The sequence below is a fragment of the Achroia grisella genome, unplaced genomic scaffold (genome assembly GCF_030625045.1).
Source record: "Achroia grisella isolate CSIRO2021 unplaced genomic scaffold, CSIRO_AGI_Agris_v1 utg512, whole genome shotgun sequence".
NCBI lineage: Eukaryota > Metazoa > Arthropoda > Insecta > Lepidoptera > Pyralidae > Achroia > Achroia grisella.
This window is the reverse complement of record NW_026712906.1, coordinates 85,175-103,914: the sequence shown is the minus strand read 5'-3', so window position 1 is coordinate 103,914 and position 18,740 is coordinate 85,175. Positions and strand designations below refer to the sequence as shown.

At 30.4% G+C, this 18,740-nt stretch overlaps 1 protein-coding gene across 2 annotated transcripts in view; it reads right to left on the bottom strand.

Moving 5' to 3' along the window:
* The window catches only part of LOC131846827 (integrin alpha-PS1), a 79,919-nt gene that overhangs the window by 26,644 nt on the left and 34,535 nt on the right, over positions 1 to 18,740 (bottom strand). The gene's annotated exons all lie outside the window — the stretch shown is intronic.

The following is an 18,740-nucleotide window of genomic DNA, read 5'->3' as shown; positions in this document are numbered from 1 at the left end:
TCTTGCATGGCGTGACCGTCACGTCTCCGAATTACCATAACAATGGCAGACTACAATCTATTACTATACCCTCCTCACAATAGATAATCTTTTTTCAATTTTGATCTTTATCACCAATACAATAAGGGCACGATATATATAAGAATGTTTGTACTTTTACAAGGCATTAACATTGCCTGTACCATCCTCTATAATTTATGGAAATGACCGCTAACAAAAACATATGACAAAGGTGTCTACTCAAAATGAAGTAGACGGGTTGTATCATGTTCCCATTGTCTAACCATTATTCTCCTGTCATTTAGTAACAAATAATAAAATATCTTTGACCTGCTCGTATTGCATTCCACTTTTTTTATAATTAATTTTTAATATTTCTTTTTATTTGTTTATACTGAATGTGTAGGATTATTATCTAATTAACTTATTTCTATTCCTTAGTAACTTATATAATGTGGGTTATTCATGTTATTCACCAAGTAATCTTATCCTACAGGTCGAGGAGAGAAAACATACTCTTTGATTGTTTATTATATTACATCAACAAAAGAGAATGGTAATCCCTACATATTTTGTATTATTTAACTTTAATGTGTAGTAAATAAAAATAATATTAAACATAGTATGTTGGTTTAGTAGCTGTATGAAACAATCCACACCACACCTTCATTTATATTGTATTTAAAAGAAATAGCGTATACAGCAAGCAAAACACAGTAGCTAAAAATATTATTTAAAGTAAAATAGCATTGTTGGACACAATACAATAATTAATATAATATAAAATAAATAAATTGTGAATTGAATTATTTCAATGGTATAATACCTACAATCTAATATATGAAATAATCGAACTGTAGTTTCTAACACTTCTGTAATAAAAATTGTAGATGCTTTTGTCGTTCCAAAAGAATATCGAATGTACAATAATGCACATACATATATAAAATCTTTTACTATTCAACATACGTTTCCATATTCAGTGAGGTAGCGGCCGAGTTAGCAAGCTATGTTAAGTGGTCCAGCGTTGCTTTGTCGCGAAGATAACGTTGTGCGGCTCGCTAATTGGACACGATTTATTGCGCACACGCATCAGGCGCCCTTAGCTTACACGGCTGCCGCTGTTTTGTTTATATACACATTAGCTTTTACCCGCCACTTCGCGTGACTGGGATAATTTGATTCATCGGGATAAAAATAAGACTTTTCCATTACATATAGTATTAGTGTACCAATTATCGTGACGATTAGTTGTGCTGAGAAGGCGACAACATAATCCACAAATTTATATATTTTTTAATATTAAGAAGGAATTAATTATAGTTATTTTTGTAATGCTTGTAAATTGCGATGTAATGTACGTACATTTAGATTCTAAAGTCTATATTTTATGTTATGCTATAACTTCATATGCAACCGATAGCCAAGAAGTAAAGTTTCTAAATTGATGAAATTCTCAATTAGTATTAATTTGTTTATTGTAGTTTCACAAAATTATAAAGCACATAGAGTTTGGTTAAGTTGTTAATAAACTTTTTTAAATAAAATAAATTACTTTTTTAAATTACTTTTTTTTTATATTCATTACTATATTCAGCTACCACCTACCTATACATAAAAGGATTTCGGTTATTCTTCTTGAAATGGATTAGGTCTATTCTGTTTTGATCTATTTTTAATTTTGAAACGGTTCATTGTCAAGTGTATTGGAGTTTTGAACGCAGGTAAGTGGTAATGTTATATAGATACTTATATTATTATATTCATAAAAACTTCAAAAATGCTGATAGCACTTCTTTATACAATGGGTTCTATAGAGTACACTTACATTCACACTATAGTGTCAAATCATCACAATGAGGTTTCAATAACCTATTGACTTGAGGTTCAATACTCATACCGTATTACGGGTTCATCCCGACTATCGGCACTTACGAAACGCGTTCGCCCACGTCTGAATTTCGAATCGACTTCGCTATCGAAAAATAGAAAGCCATCAATTATAAGGGCCGCTTTCCCGTTATATCTAGGTTAACGCAACCTGGGTACGTAACTTGAGCTGCCGTTTGATTTTGCATGAAGATTATTTGGAACTGTTTGTTTGCACTTCGCCAGATTATTAGATACTTTTTACTACATTGAAGTATATTAAACACCCCGCCGTGTTTACGGCTGTGTGTGTTTTGCGTGTTAACAACGTTATTATAGAAGGAATGTTTTTAAATGAGTTTTAATTAAGTACTGAATTTAACTTTGCCAATACAATCACTAATATAAAAGTTATACATATGTAACACAAGATTTATAAACGTATTATACCTAATTTCTTAAATTTTCCGTCTTTCATCTAAATTAGGATGATAACGCCCACAAAGCGATATATAATATGTTTATTTTTGAGGTTTTTATACCTACTTAAATAGAAATTAAGACGTCAATGCTGAAACAAACAAACGTAAACGCCTTCCAATATTAATTGGTCAAAAGTGATCACCATTATTGATGAACATCGTTATGAACTTAAGCATCGATTTCTAATACGGTATTCTTCTATTTATTTGCTGCATTGAACAAAAAAATATATAGAATGTAGGTATGTAATAAAGAAATTACGTCACATGACGTAATTTCTGCTAAATATACATACTTAAATTTTATTTAGTAATTGTGTTGTGAATAAATTTTACACTCACGAAATTTCGTTTGATGTATGTTTACAATATCCGCGACTGGCCGCTGTTGAAATGCGTACATAACAGGGTTACCATCCGTATTAGGATACTCGTATAGTCACCAGATTTTTGGGCTTGAGTACCAAGTATGCGTATATTACGAGTATCATCCTATAATCATCAGTCTACCTATAATTTTGTACGAGATTTTAACGTACAGAACTGTATGAATAAATTTTTCAATGCATCAAAAATATTGTAGATTCTATTATTAAATTTGAATTAAAAACACATTTACCTGACATCCGGAAAAATCCGCCGTTTAGACCCCTATAAAGAACGGTTACTTACCGACTTTTACTGACTAAAAAGCTGATGTATACCGCAGCTCACAACTATCGAAGCTGTGACAAAAATGGGCGTCGTGTTTTAACCATTTTGTGTTCAATAATTTTCCAGGGGAGTGTTGACCGTCTCTATCTACAGTCTCTTTTTTTAATAGACACAAATATAAAGTATCTTCTATTAGTAAAGTTAAGCAAAAATACGACGATTTACGAGTTTAGATACTGGAGATTCAATTAAGCAAATTTATGACAATTTTTACTATGTGCTTTCACAATTACAAACCATACAACAATTAAAAAATAGTTAGAATTGGCAACCCTAGTATTTAACTGATTGCTGAATGATCCATTGAGGTATCACGTTTAATGAAAATACACGTTCAAACATATTGTTACAAAATACATAAACAGAGATTTACGTGAGACTATTTAATTCGCCCTGGTTCTATTCAGGTCAACTACAATGTTGAAATATAAATAGTACGTGCCCATCAATTAGGACGGTGTTTAATGTTTTTCCATTTGTTTAGTTAAATATAAATTTATTTATTGTTTATTTTTACATAATAATGTATACAAATCGGTATTCAAGCAAGCACTATTACTTATTAGAAATAACTATTGTGTTTCTGTAACGTATATAAATTACCTATTTTTAAAAATTTGGATGTTATAATAGTATTGCGTTATACCTTATATATTATATTAATCTTTTAAAAGTTTCAATTTTATAGATTCTAAATGTCAATTATGCACTCAACGATACACCTTTCAATCAGCTGCATCTTGCTTACGTATTTTCATTTTAATTATATAATTATGTACAATAGAAATATTTTTTTAATTCATAACATTATTATAATACAAAATTTTGTATGTAAAATAGATATAATTATATATTAATTTTTCATATCAAATTTATTATATTTGCTGTCACTGAAAAGTCTAAAATAGCATAACACACGAGATAAATTAATCCCTAAAACATCAGATCGTATATAAAAATTGTATTTAATCGTATCTGTACTATATACTTATATAAACACTATGAAGTCCTAAACTCAATAGCACTTACTATTATATTACTACATTTACCTTCTAGTTCGTACACGTATGTTCATATTTAGATAATCTACATAGATTTGCACACAATCGCGACATCGTAAGGGGTTGAAAATTATTCATGCGTGTAAGTACACGTCAATATTGACGTTAGGAATGAATGACTCATGTATTTATTAAATTTATATTGCTGAGATTTGCCGGTGACTTAGTGGAAATCTTGAAGTCTGTCTTTGTAAACAATGTTATTTATAAAAATCACTTCCTGAGATAGTGCTTAGTAATTAAATCAGTCATCGTAACGTTTTTTCTTAGTAGACGTTGTCTATCATCTTAGTCATTGTTAAATTAGTATAAATTATAAAGACATCTTCTAAGATATCTTGTTGTTTAGTTAGTTAAGGTGTTGTGTGTTCATCCACCCATACCAATGGTATAATCAGGACGGCCTGAGTTGCGGTTTGCACTCCTAGTGGCCATCCGACTAATTTCCCATCTTTCAGCCTGGAGCCGTTTCATAAACCCTTCTGCAATCTTCTAGTACCCTCTACACTTACCCTTATCTGGTCAAGCTGTGTAAAGTCCAGATGATGAAGCAACCAAGATTGTTTATTTTCGGTTTAAGCCAAATAATAAATATGAACTATTACAACTATGTTTTTACGTAATATGGTAATTACTCAGTCAACCATTACAGTTGTAGATACGTAAGGTAGGTTTTAATGAATTGTTTATTTCATATTGCTTTAATATGTCATTTATCCTAATACATAATTAATCCACAAAATAATATGCGTAAATATTTATTTAGGACTATCTGAATCATGTTTCTACAGTACATAAATGAATCATATGAAAAGTGACGCATAATCTTAACAAATATTTGGTGATGTCAGTAATCCCGGAGTCTGGACTATTAATAAATCTCTTTAGACTCTTGAAAAATAATAGTAAAAATGAACTGGAATACATAGAATAATAAAATTTAACAATACATTCTGTTTTATTAATATTAATTTAATGTTTATTTATAAATGTTAAGTATTAACTGTTCATTGCACCCTAAATATTTACTTATTTCTAATTTAAAAAGACATATTAATACTGTTTTACTAAGGACTTTATAAAGTTATATGAACGTCGAATATACACTACCTTATATATCCCTTCTCAATTCTCTTTCGCCATGTGCAATCGTTAATTCACTACCAGCTGCCTTCTAAATATCGGTCCATCCAGCTAATGGCCACTTGACTCGACTCTCCGCCATCTCGTACATTATATTCAAATAATAATAATAAAATAGTGTGGTATACGCCGCAAAGCGGAAAAACCCAGCAAAAGGTGTGAAAACAGAATATAGCAATAGTAATAATATTAATCTCAGGACAATTCACACAGCGCCTAGACCCAAGTAAAACAGCTAAAGCTTGTATTATGGGTGCTAGATAATTGAAACAAATATATAGATATTAATATAAAACACCCACACCGATGCAAACAATTATATTTATGAATACAAATGTTTGGGCCGTGTGAGGAATCGAACCCGCGACCATTGGACGTAAAGCGGTGTGCTAGACCGCTAGACCACCGAGGTCATCGATTATATCCAAATTATAATTATATTAAATATTGTGTACCCCATTAATAAATTAAGTTTAAAAGATAACTTTCTTAACACTTACCTATACTGTAAGTACAGTAAAATTGTTAAGAAAGTTATTTTTGATGTAAGTCTTGACGTTGAAATTATCTATACTTATATAAATTTGACTGCTAATAAAGTCTTAGTAATTCAGCTCGTAGGTAAATTAAATAGTATTTGAACCCCTTGTAAATTAGGTCGAGCATGACACAATGATCGATGTTATACAACTGAATAACTTGTACTGAATCTAGGTGCTATTAGTTACAAATGATTTAAATGTCCTTATCAACAATATTCATAAGCAATCAACATTGTTTAATTTATTATTTTGTTATTGTATTCATTAGAAATGATCATTAGAAAAGCCAAAAGGAAAGAGAAGTAGGTATTTAGTGAATTCACGTATCAGGATAGATCGGTAGGTCAGCTGTCCTTTAAAATTAAGGATTACTTTGAACATTCGTATAAATATAAAAACAATTACATTGTACTGACAATTATTTTAATACTACTTTGTATATATTTATACCACAGAATATATGTATATTGATAAACTGAGATAAAAATTTGTCTAAAATAAACGATCTTTCCAGATGAAACTACATACATGCCTTTCGTGACTATTGCTTAAGCCACTAAAAAACGAACAAATAAATATTTATTGAAAATATTTATAAGTAAACGTAAGTAGTATAATATTCACGACAGTATATAATTATTTGAATTATAAAATTAAAGGTCGCGGGTCAAACCGACCTGGCAGTGGTGGTGGACCACTGCCAGGTCGGTTTGACCCGCGACCTCTAGTCCTTGTATTTGTAGTACCTATTATAGTATAAGGCAGATTGAGACTTACGCCTAAGTGCTCGCTCATATTATTGCGATTTTGGACTTTATTTCTACACCGATATAAAACTAAATGATATTACCTTTTGCCGTGAGCATGCATCTGTTATACAGATGTTAATCGCGGCCTTCTCTTTATGGTTGTATTAATATAGCCGCCAGTAGGGCTTTGTTTTGATGTCATATAAATAGCTTATTATGACTTCCATTAGCCGTTTATCATGTAGAAGAAAGTTACGAAGAAAATTCATGTCAGTTCCGTGTTTAAAATATGTAAGTATAGGTGCCATTTAATCTTTCCGCTCTAGTTAGTATGTTACAACTGTGATATAAATAATAACTTTAAATTTGTTAAAGTTTAATTGCATACTGTAAATCGTGCAGGTTGTTTTCAAATTTGTATAAAAAATGTTTATTACGAAGAGTAACGTAAGAATAGTCTTAAATATAATGATTACTTTATATTTTACCTAATATTTGAATGGCATAAAATACAATATATACATACGGATATGCAATGAATAAGAATTACATCACAATGTACGGGCTGGTACAATATAAATAAGTAATATCAAATACATTGAAATTCCTATATAAAAATTCCACATGATACGCATACACATCATAAGTGCACAATAAAATATTAATGAACGTATTCTTAAAAATCTCACAACAACACTATAATTAATCAATCGAAGCAGCTCCAGATGGAGAATTCTGATGCTGACTTCATGTTGACTCACAGTTAAATTAATAAGAGTGCAACAAATAAAATTAAGTGTCGTTGGGTCTCGTGTGCGTAGTAACGAATCACAATGTGAGAAAGGAAGCAATTACTGCTTATTATTACCATATGAGTCATCGGTAGGAATTGTATATCAAATGAGGAATGCATCGTATCAAACCAAGCATTTCAAGCTAGATAAGTTCAATCAGCACCTTACACTTGGTTTAATATAAATAACTCACTCACATTACAATTTTATATAGGTATATATATGTATATATATAGCGGATACCGATTTTTTAATTTATTTTATATAATAACTTTGTTTATATTATGTTTTCCTCTGCCTCGGCCTTACCTTAAAAAAATAGAGAATCCGACCCCTAGATAATATTAAAACTATTGTATTCATGTATTGATTGATGTAAGTATATAGTAAACACCTAGTTACTATATACCTACATATTGTTATTTCTTTTTTTTATTTATTTTTATCATAGTACCTAACTAATAATAATAATAATAAACTTTATTCAGAAATGTACGGTACAATTAAATATAGTTAGCCCTGGCTTTCGATATATGTGAACCTCTGCCATGAAAGCCAGTTCCCTCCAACATTCTGTAAACATTTTTGGTACATTTGCAGTTGTGTACATAAAGGAATGAAAAAAAAACTTAAATACTTTTAATAATATTATAAATCAAAAACGTATAACTATCCATTGTTTACTTACCACAGAATATGCTCTGTTGAATTTAGAAGGTATACTTAATTTTTAATCAAGGTAGACTTTGTACAAATTATGTCTGACTTGTTTTTGCTAATAAGTAGTTGCTTTCTATGTTTCGGTTGAAGGGTGAGCGATATCATCATTTGCTTCTTCCTTATCCCATTTATTTGAGGTCATCGTAATATGTTTTTCTCTTCCATTCATCCCTGTTCGTAGACATCTCGTTATTTACTACCTTCCTTACCATATCATCTTTCACACAGTCCAACCATCTTTTTTTCGGCCTTTCTCTGTCCTTATGAAGGGTGAGTGATATGGCAGTAGGTACTATTACAGGATATGAAGACATGACCTTAGTTCCCCGGAATGGCGCAGGTATACCATGAACATCATGTAAAGTCCGTGATATTGTTATATTCGTATATGTATGCGACCAGTTACCATCAAGTGGGCCGTAATGCCGTCATTACAATTACGGTAATACCATTACATTTGGAACTATTTATTACGTTTTATTCCTAGAACTTAATGTGCATCTACCGTAAATTAATCAACAAACAGGATTAAAAGCTACATTTTGTTTAATGTAATTAACATTGCAGCTGCAATATCCCGGATTAGTTTGAAGTATACAATGACGAGCGGATATGAATAGACGAACATACAAATAGACGGCGCTAATAACAACAGCACACAATGGATTTGTTTATTCCATCGAAGGAACATGGAAACTGTATCGTAACCGAAGTGGGTGGTCGTGCCTAGGTGGCATAATCCGAAAATTCATGGCTTTCCAAATTGATAGGGTCAAGTTATCACTTCAGGCATAAAGAGAAAATAAATTCTTTTTATTGTAGGTTATTTCATGCATTATGAAAACAAAATGTAAGTTTAGGTTACATTCAAATATAAATTATACCCAACCATTGTAATACCATAAATTACGAAATGTGTTTTTCTGCCTGTTTGTTATCCTTTCACTACTAAAATGGTCAACGAATCTCAATAATATGTAGCATGAAGGAAGATTGTATGATGAGCGCAGAAATAGGCCCTTTAACTCAATTTAATCAAACTAAATCGCAGAGAACAGTTTAGTGACTAACAAAGTTGCTTGTGTCAGCGCATAATATAGAATTAACATAACTATATGTAGTTATGTTGTATTCGCCTATGATTTTCCGACGATCATTATTAATAAATTATTTGAATTCAAGGAAAATAATAAACCAGGGATTTGCAGGAAATTGTAAAGTAAATAACAATAATATTCAACAAATAAACATGTTTAATACTCAACGGTTTCTAGAATTGCGCATTACAATTGACAGTATTCAGCTCTTGACGTCACATTTATTATAAACTAGCTGTTCCCGCGACTTCTCCGCGTGGAATTTAACTTTATTATTCTAAAATAAAAACAGCCTAAGTTACTCCTTACATCTTTTTTTGTTACATCAGCTACCTGCCATTAAAAGTGCCGTCAATATCGGTCTAGCCATTTCAGAGATTAGCCGGAATAAACAGACAGACAGACAAAAATTTAAAAAAATGTAATTTTGGTGTATGTACCGTATATTTATTCATATGCATGTAGTAAACGGTTATTCCAATGTTACAAATAGACACTCCAACTTTATTTATATGTATAGATAAGTAAGTACAGTATCAAAATAAAATCCGTTTTAATACTCAGTGGAAATATAATACTCTAAAATAAGTAACATTAATTGTAATTATATGTATCCATACTACTTTATACGTAAAATTTAAGACTGCGGCATAGAGAACAGAAATTAACCGTGTTTAATTCGATAGAACTAAATCGCTACCGAATGCTAGTAGGTAAATCCTATTTTAACATAAAAAAACATTAAAATTAAATTTGACAATAGAGACATTTTGATGAAATACATAAGTAGATTATATTGTTTTTTTTTAATATTTACTTTACTGCTGTATATTAAAACAGTGGACTAATAATAGAACTAGTTTTGAAAGCGTGCACTTGACCGGAAGCTCTTGAACTCTAGTATCGAAATCACTCTAACAACCAGAACCACTCGAGATACTGTAACACCTTCAATGGATATAACTAACCTCAGTTGCTTTTAAGTTATTTGATCTTGCCACTTGAAAGTCTAAATTTCTGTTTAAGATCAACTTTTATGTGTAATAAAGGAATTAGGTACTTACTATAAACTTAAACGGAAACAGGAACTTAACGCGCAACTATTTATTGGTATTACTATTGTGAGTAATAAAATTTATGCAGTAGATATTAATGTATCGAATTTCAAGTAGACTCTTGTAAAAAGGCCTTTTATATAAAAAATCAACCTGAATCGGCCTAATATCGGTGTGCACTTTAGTATTTTATCTGATACTGCATTATCACCAATTAAAATTTTCTTTACATTATACTAGAAATAAGGTACAATGAGACTGACATTATCATTTTAATACACTAGTCTCTAAATAAATAAGTTAGATATGGACGTTCGTCATTAGATTCCTATATTTATTTATATTTTTACCTGTTTTATTGATATTCTATATCTGCATAAAGACCAATATGTGTGACAATGATTGGTTAATATGTAATGCAATATATATTCAATTGTAAATTAGCTATAATTATTGAAAGGAAGTGTTCATATGCAGTAGTGGCTGGCGGGGCATACAAGTAACAAGAAGTCGTAAAGTACCCATTCGCTGAGTTTATGGGTTTATTCTCACACCGATCCGATGTCAAGTTGCATTTGCACAGAATCCCATTAATATAAAATTAACCGACAACACAAACTGTGGGCTGATTTACAGTATATTGTTGTTTTAAAAATCGTAATAGAAAAATATCTATTATAAATAAATGATTGTATATTTTAAATAATATTCACTGTGGAGAACACGTGACATTAACATAAGTAACTATTAATTTTTCTACAATTATTAGAATCATGATTATACTTCTAAATACAAATTTCCTTATTATCATTACGCCGATTGTGATTACTCTAATAGTACTATCAGTGTGCTACTAGTGAAATTATTAGGAATAGAAGCTTGTTTGCCATTCTAAAGGATGAAAACCCTAAGTTATTATTATATTAGGTTACTATTATTTTAGGTTATTTAATGCAGATAAACTCAAAATGAAACCTTGTAATAATGAACTTGGCCAGCGGCAGGGAGACAGTCCTCATGTTATTAGGAGAGACCATATGGTTCTCAACGTAACTTAATGAGTTATTACTGAATTAACATAAATAATACAGTATTAGTAGATAATGGTTATAAATGAACAAAAAGAAGTTCAACAAATATAAATGTAATTTAAATTAACACGGATCTGCTTCAAACATTGTTAATGTACGATTTTGCATTAAAAGTCAGACTCATGTTATATTTATGGATGATATAGTCATGGGACGTTGGTATTAGCGCTAAATAATAATATTTTTTAGCATTTTATAAGTAATATTTCTTAGTAAACTGAGTAGGTTTTAGTAGCTTGGTAAGATAACAACTATTTTAATTAAAATGACAACAAACATATTTGTCATTGGGTTTGGCAAAGATATATTAACCACTGCTATAATAGACTAAACTTATAAATAAACACAATAAAATAACGAATATTTAAATTTATTTCGATATTATTGAAAACGAGTATCTATTACAGTAAGTATTACTAATATATTACACATATATTAAGATTATTATGCATTAAATAATATTTAATTTTCCATAAAGTAAACTAGGTATTGGTAAAATCGAACCATTTAATTAAGGAGATTAGTATTAAAATTCGGTTAATAACTACAAAAGATATCATGTAATAGATATTTTTTAATTCAATATACCTATTTCATAAAAAAATCAAAAGTCTGTAACAAAAATTAAAACATATTTCAAATAGATGTAATATAATACAACAAATCGATTGTGCAATGCATTATTCAATTATAGGAATTGATAGCGTTACTAAAAGATAATTTATTATGTCTAATAAATGTCGATATTAGTACACACTACTATATTCGCAAAAAAGAAGCATAATTTACAAATAATACTAGAACAAATATGACGTGACGAATGCAAGTGATATCCCTTGCACATATTAATATATTGCCTATTCAGCGGGCATCTGATAACGTTCATAATATGACATTGTTCTCAGCAGGCGATCTATACGCGTATCTCATTACTTTTGTACGTCCGTCTTAGCCGACTGCATCTGATGCACCAATATTTAATCTATTTCATCTACAGTATTGTTCATGCTTTTGTAAAGCGAAATACAAGTATAAGAATAGATGCCGTATATGAGTTTTATATCACTAACTTTATAAATTATTGATTACTAATTAATTATTGACTAACCTCATCGTACATTTCATCCTTTTCGAAATTTATTTTAACAACACTAAGTTGTCTATGTCTTTCATAATCATTACTTCCTTATTAATATTAATATTATAAATGCGAAAATAACCTGTAAATTTGGTACACATATAGAAATTCACATTTTTAAAGCTAGAACTATGAAATTGTCTTTGGGTTGTTTGATTAGATTATTAAATATTTTATGATATCCAACGTCACCATACCACGCGGATGTAGTTGCGGACACATCTAGTGTTTCATATATCAATATGTATCAAAATTAATTACAATTGGTTCAGTAATTCAGGTATTAAATGGTAACAGCACGCACACAGCAACTTTTGCATTGGTAACGAATATGTGTGCTTACTTGGCGTGATGTCAAACACCTTAATTAACTTTTACTTACATTGATGTAATCCAGTTGTAAGCTAGCGTTTTTACTTGCTTATCTTTTCCTGGTGATCTATCATAACAGGATTAACTTTGTACTCATATAACCTTACGAGTTTTATAGGGTCTCGCGTTGAAAGCTTAGCAATATCTTAATTGAAGGGTCATATAAGACAAATCCTATTATAATTCGTGTTAAAATGATTTTTTAAACCATCAGTTTAACATATTATACTATATTTCTACTTCAGCTCGGAATATTACGAAATACTAATGATTTGACTGTGCCTATTATTATGTTAAATAGACACACACACCTCTTTGTATAGTTTTTATTGTCTTATATATAAATATACCATCACGACGGTTATCCGAGATGGGGTAGTCAGAGGCATTATCAATTAATAATTGAATTATCAATTATTAATTGAATCCGGCGTCGTGGTGAACACAAGACTTGATATTCCCACATTCGCTGGGTATATTTGAATTCAACGTAGTAGGAGGCAAGCCTTTTTCTTTTCATACACTAATATATATGTATATATGCTTTATACATAAATACAAATGTTTATATATTTGTTGATTTCAATTCACGAAACCGACATTCACAACTAAAATAATAGAAGCCGTGATTTCTAAGCACGAAATATCTTCCCACTGTCAGTATAAGTATTGCATTGGCACGCAGGCAACACCTACGCACATCTATGTCGGTTTGTTAGACCCATTAGTCGGGCTCTTACCATTGCAGACATTTTATAGTGATGCAACAACACAGAGGTCAGACATACCTGAAACAGAAAACGAATCATTGTATTTGACGATTCTTAAATACGAATCATATATTGGGATATTGTATGTGGTATAGACTAATAGTTTTGAATAAAAAATATAAGTGTGTGTGTAAAATCCACAGTGAAAGGCCAAATAATTTTTAGGCACAGAGTTAATAATATAATTACACACATCAACGGCTTTAATGGTCTTGTGGTTCAACAAACCGCCTTACTTCCAATGGTCGCGGGTTCGATTCCTTGCACACATTTATATTCATACACATATTTATATTCATACTAATCTTATTTGTATTGATACGGGTGTTTTTTATGTATTTATAACATGAATGTATCTCTTTTTATCAGTGGTCTAGTACCTACATATAACATAAGCTCTGCATAGCTTGGGACTATGAAGGTTCTGTGTGAATTAACCTGGTTTATTCATGTGTATATTTACATAAGATTACTCTAATATTCCTTCTAGTACCTAAATCTACTTAAAAGTAAATCTTTGCATGTGTAAATAAGGTATATGACATGCATACATTTAGTATATATGCTGAACGATGATTCATAAGACAGAATCATTAAATGAACTTAATCATACAGATTCACATTTCATGTAGAATTTTACTATGGAAGAATGACTACGCCCATACTAAATGCAAATTATCGCTAACTAATTGAAGTTCACCCTAATATCATCGATTCATAATAACGCATCTAACGAAGATTTGTTTAGTAGTATATATCTAATTAATTTGACCTCATGGTAAGAACCAAGTCCGTAATTGTATGAGTGAATGCAGTTAGCACAGCATCTAGGTACCTATTCTGTCTTGTCAGTTCATATTCAGAGAAATGTAGCTATAAATTATTATGTGACGGCATACATACAGGCATTTCTTAGGAAATTAAGATGATCATCGCATTCAACAAATTAATTAGAGTTGGTGGTATAATCTACACGATTCGTAGAAATCTGTTATTACTTCTATTAAAATTCATGTACTTTCCTATATACAATAAGTGAATATTACTCATACTACTCATTACTGATAATGCAGAGAATTTCACATTGATGCTGATTTTGATTCCTTATCACCTTTCATCACTTTCAGAGAGTTCCGCTTTATTCTAAAACTATTTCTATTGTATTCAATAGCTATGAAAATAGTGACATACTCTCTTATAAAAATCCTTACATCATCGTCTTCTAAATATATCTTCCGTAAAACTCCACAAACTGCTTGCTATCCTAACTAATGGGCAAGAACTTGGGCACCAACTAAAATGGTAATAGTATTGAGTTCTATCCTTCCACTGCTTAAAATTACTGGTCAATCATAAAATCAAACCTGTTATAAAATATAAAAATTGTACTCGATGTTTACTTGAAAGGATTTAGAATTTTGTACTACTTGATATTGTCCAACAGATTATTTTACAAGATGAATGGATATTGAATCCATTTAGGCATTATATCGAAGGGTTATTGAGATATCGTAGGCATGTTACTTACCTACCTAATATGGAGCATATTAGGTAGGTAATATATCTTGTAAAATAATCTGTTGGACAATATCAAGTTGTACAAAATTCTAAATCCTTTCAAGTAAACATCGAGTACAATTTTTATATGTTATAACAGGTTTGATTTTATGATTGACCAGTAATTTTAATTAAAACAATATTTGCCGCCGCAATAAGACCCTCTATTTTAATCTAAAGTGTTTACCCGCTTATCACGATGCCATTAATTATCTTTGAATGGAGGACGCCCACGAGAGCAGTCGCTCGATAGCTACACAAATATAATTATAGTAATTGATTTAAATGTAATAATAGTAGGCTTGTAGAGATAGTATCGGCTATTTCGTTGCGTGTAAACAGCGTAATTGTACATCTCAGAACAAATTGTATTATAATATATACGGCATAGTGCCCATGCATTATCTGATACGAGGCCGGACCCTTTACTGTCGCTTCGATCCTTATCTTGTTACAGTTTTTGTTTATTCATTTTATGTTTCATTGATATACATTCAAAATTTAAATCTGTACTGGAGTTGGATCGAAACAGACAGTAAAAAATATTATTTAAAGCAACCCACTCCTGACAGGACTAGTTTACATAAATCTCTGTAGTAGTTTTGTAGTTTAGATTGACTTATTCTGATAAACAAGTTATTTTATCATGGAAATTGTTGTTGTTTCCACAATTGTGCTTGTAACTCAAATATCGGTAGCAATGATATCTGATACAGACATTATTTCGTAAACCAATGCTTATTAACAAAAATATCATATTTCTATTTACAATGATGCCTTTGTGGGATACAAAAAACTTCTGGGTTCGATCATTAAAACTGAATCAAAGTCGAGGATCGTATTTCGGTAGCTCATACATAGGAATGGGTGTTGGGTGTTATTCAAACACAGTCTTAGCCACATATCCGTTGTGGTTCGTTGTGGATGAATATTTGTATAATTTATAACGTCGCATAATATTTCACAGGGTATTAAACTAATTCCGTCGCAGCTTCAGCGCATATTAATCTTCATAGACGCTTTGTAGAGTAGATGCAAATATTACAGTAGGACATGATTAAATTCCAACTTGCATGCATATTTTTTTATGATATTATTATACTTTTTTATTCTTTAGTTTATCCACTAATTATTTATATTTAGCTTACGTTCTTAAAAAAACATTCTAAAAGTGTAACGATTGTATTATTTATAATCCAAAAAGTTAAAGTACTCGTAGAGTTTAAGAGTTATTTTAATTAATCTTTTAATGGTACAAGATTATACCAATTGTTTTAAAAGAAAAAAATACATTTTCCACCTCTTACATGGGTAATATAATAAAATGTATCAAGATTGCAAAAGCTTACTCCATCATCGTAACTCCCAACGTATATACAATACAATATATATATCTTCAGTTCTTTTTACATTTTATCATTTAAATTTATTATTAAAATAATTAACTAGTATCTATACGTAAACATTTTGAATGTAGTATTTTTTAAGTAATCATTTACTATAGGTACTTAAAGATATGATTCGCAGGTTAAAATTGTGTGTCTCTACCCTTTGTGAGTACTACAGTATCAAAATGAAAAAATTGCAATACTCATTTTTACGGAAATAACAGAAACATGTACCTACAAAGAAAATTTTCTCAAATTATTTCTCTTCACAGTGGTAGATGTATTGTACTTATATATACATCTTATATAAATTTCATTCATCGACAGTTTACGTATAGTGACGATATTATTATATTACGCGTTAATAAAAGTGTAATATTGATATTTTTATAAAATCACTAAAGTAGGTACCCACGTCTGATATTAGGCAATATGTCCAACATCTTATGCACGACATGCATGTTTGATATCTGGTCTTTGTCCGCAACACCCATAGTATTACGGACATAATAAGCCAGGCGAGATGAAAGACGCGTTTATGAGTTGCCTGGTGTAGAGTTACTAACGGCCGCTCAGACGACGCCTCTCCATTTTTAAGGACTAAAAAACTAGTAGCGTGAGAATGGTTAATGATTAGAATGAGAGATCAATGTCAATGCCATATTATTTTGTTTCATTTACCAACTTCTATGTACTAATATTTATTAGAAAGAGAATAAAATATTTTTTTGGTTTGTAATGGAAAACCCAACAAATAGTTATCTGTTTTTTAAAATTCTGTCACATATATAAAACTGTAGCTTTACTGTAGCAAATCTGTACGTAACACCTACAATGATTTATAAATAACGATGATTATTACGTATTTATTTTATTTCATTCCAAGTAAGAGTTTAAAACCTTCTACATACATAAATGCATAAACATTTACAGCTACCGATACAGATACAGATACAGCTTCAGGTGCTGACGTCAGCATCGAGCGGACAACGACCCCTGTTGCTTGTAAAACTTACGATCGGCGAATTCCCAGTCAAAACAAACTTAGGAAGTAAGAGTCAAAGTATAAACAGCTATATTTCTAAGAAAATATGATTCATTTTCAAATAGGATACGGGAATTCCTAATATAGTCAAGTTACTACTTTACTACCACTTTTTCCTCAATGAACCTATCTTAGAAGTTTCCTATTCCATGTCGTTATTGACTTTACGCTTTAATCACGATAGTGCAAAAAGGGAAGTGTGTCATTTTAAAGGTCTAGGGTTATCATTGAATACGCATTGTATTATGTATTTTCTGTTGTTTGGTCAAAGTGATCTTTGTGACCAAACAACGTATTTTTCTATTTTAAGCACAGATTAGATAATATTACATTTTTGACTATCCTATAATAGTAGATTGCTGTTGTATTATTTACATTATAGTATATTTTTTTAATCATAGTGAACCTAGTGGCATATTATTATAGGATACATAAGGAATAATGCGTTTACAATCATTTAAAATTTTGTTGCAAAATAACACTTCAAACCAAAAAATATTTTATGTCTATCGTAAATAATTCATTAAAGTTATCTTTGGCGGTGATTGACATGATTTTCCTACCTGTATTTATTCATAACTAGGTACAAATTAAATGATTAAGACCATTCGAAGATCTTCAAAAAGAAATTCAGTAATTATTTTAAAAGCAAATCTAATTTACCTATAAAATTTTAGCAAAACCATTTTAATAAATTATACTTATTTTTGTTTTCTTTTAACATCCAATATAATAAACACAATCGTGTATTCTTATTGCATATCTTATTAAAACCAGATATTACGATGCGAGTAATGGATTCATCCATCTCTGAAATTGTATCGCCCACACGCTCATTTACCAACTGTCAGTGGTGGACCCGAGGCAGATACCTTTCGACACGTCCATAATATGACCATATACATATTTATTATTTTCACACTGGCCTTAATATACACAATTCAAACTGTATTAAAAATGATACAAATCTCATATTTGACTTCCACTTTCGATTATAGCAGCGGATGTGCATTTTATTACCGTCCAGTTTTTATATCCGGCAAGCATTTCAGTTTATTGCTGTTTTACGGCAACTTATGGCGTAATAGTATTAAAGTAGAGCGGCATAAATTTTTTTAAATAAATTGTGTTTATTATAATGATAGGGGTATAT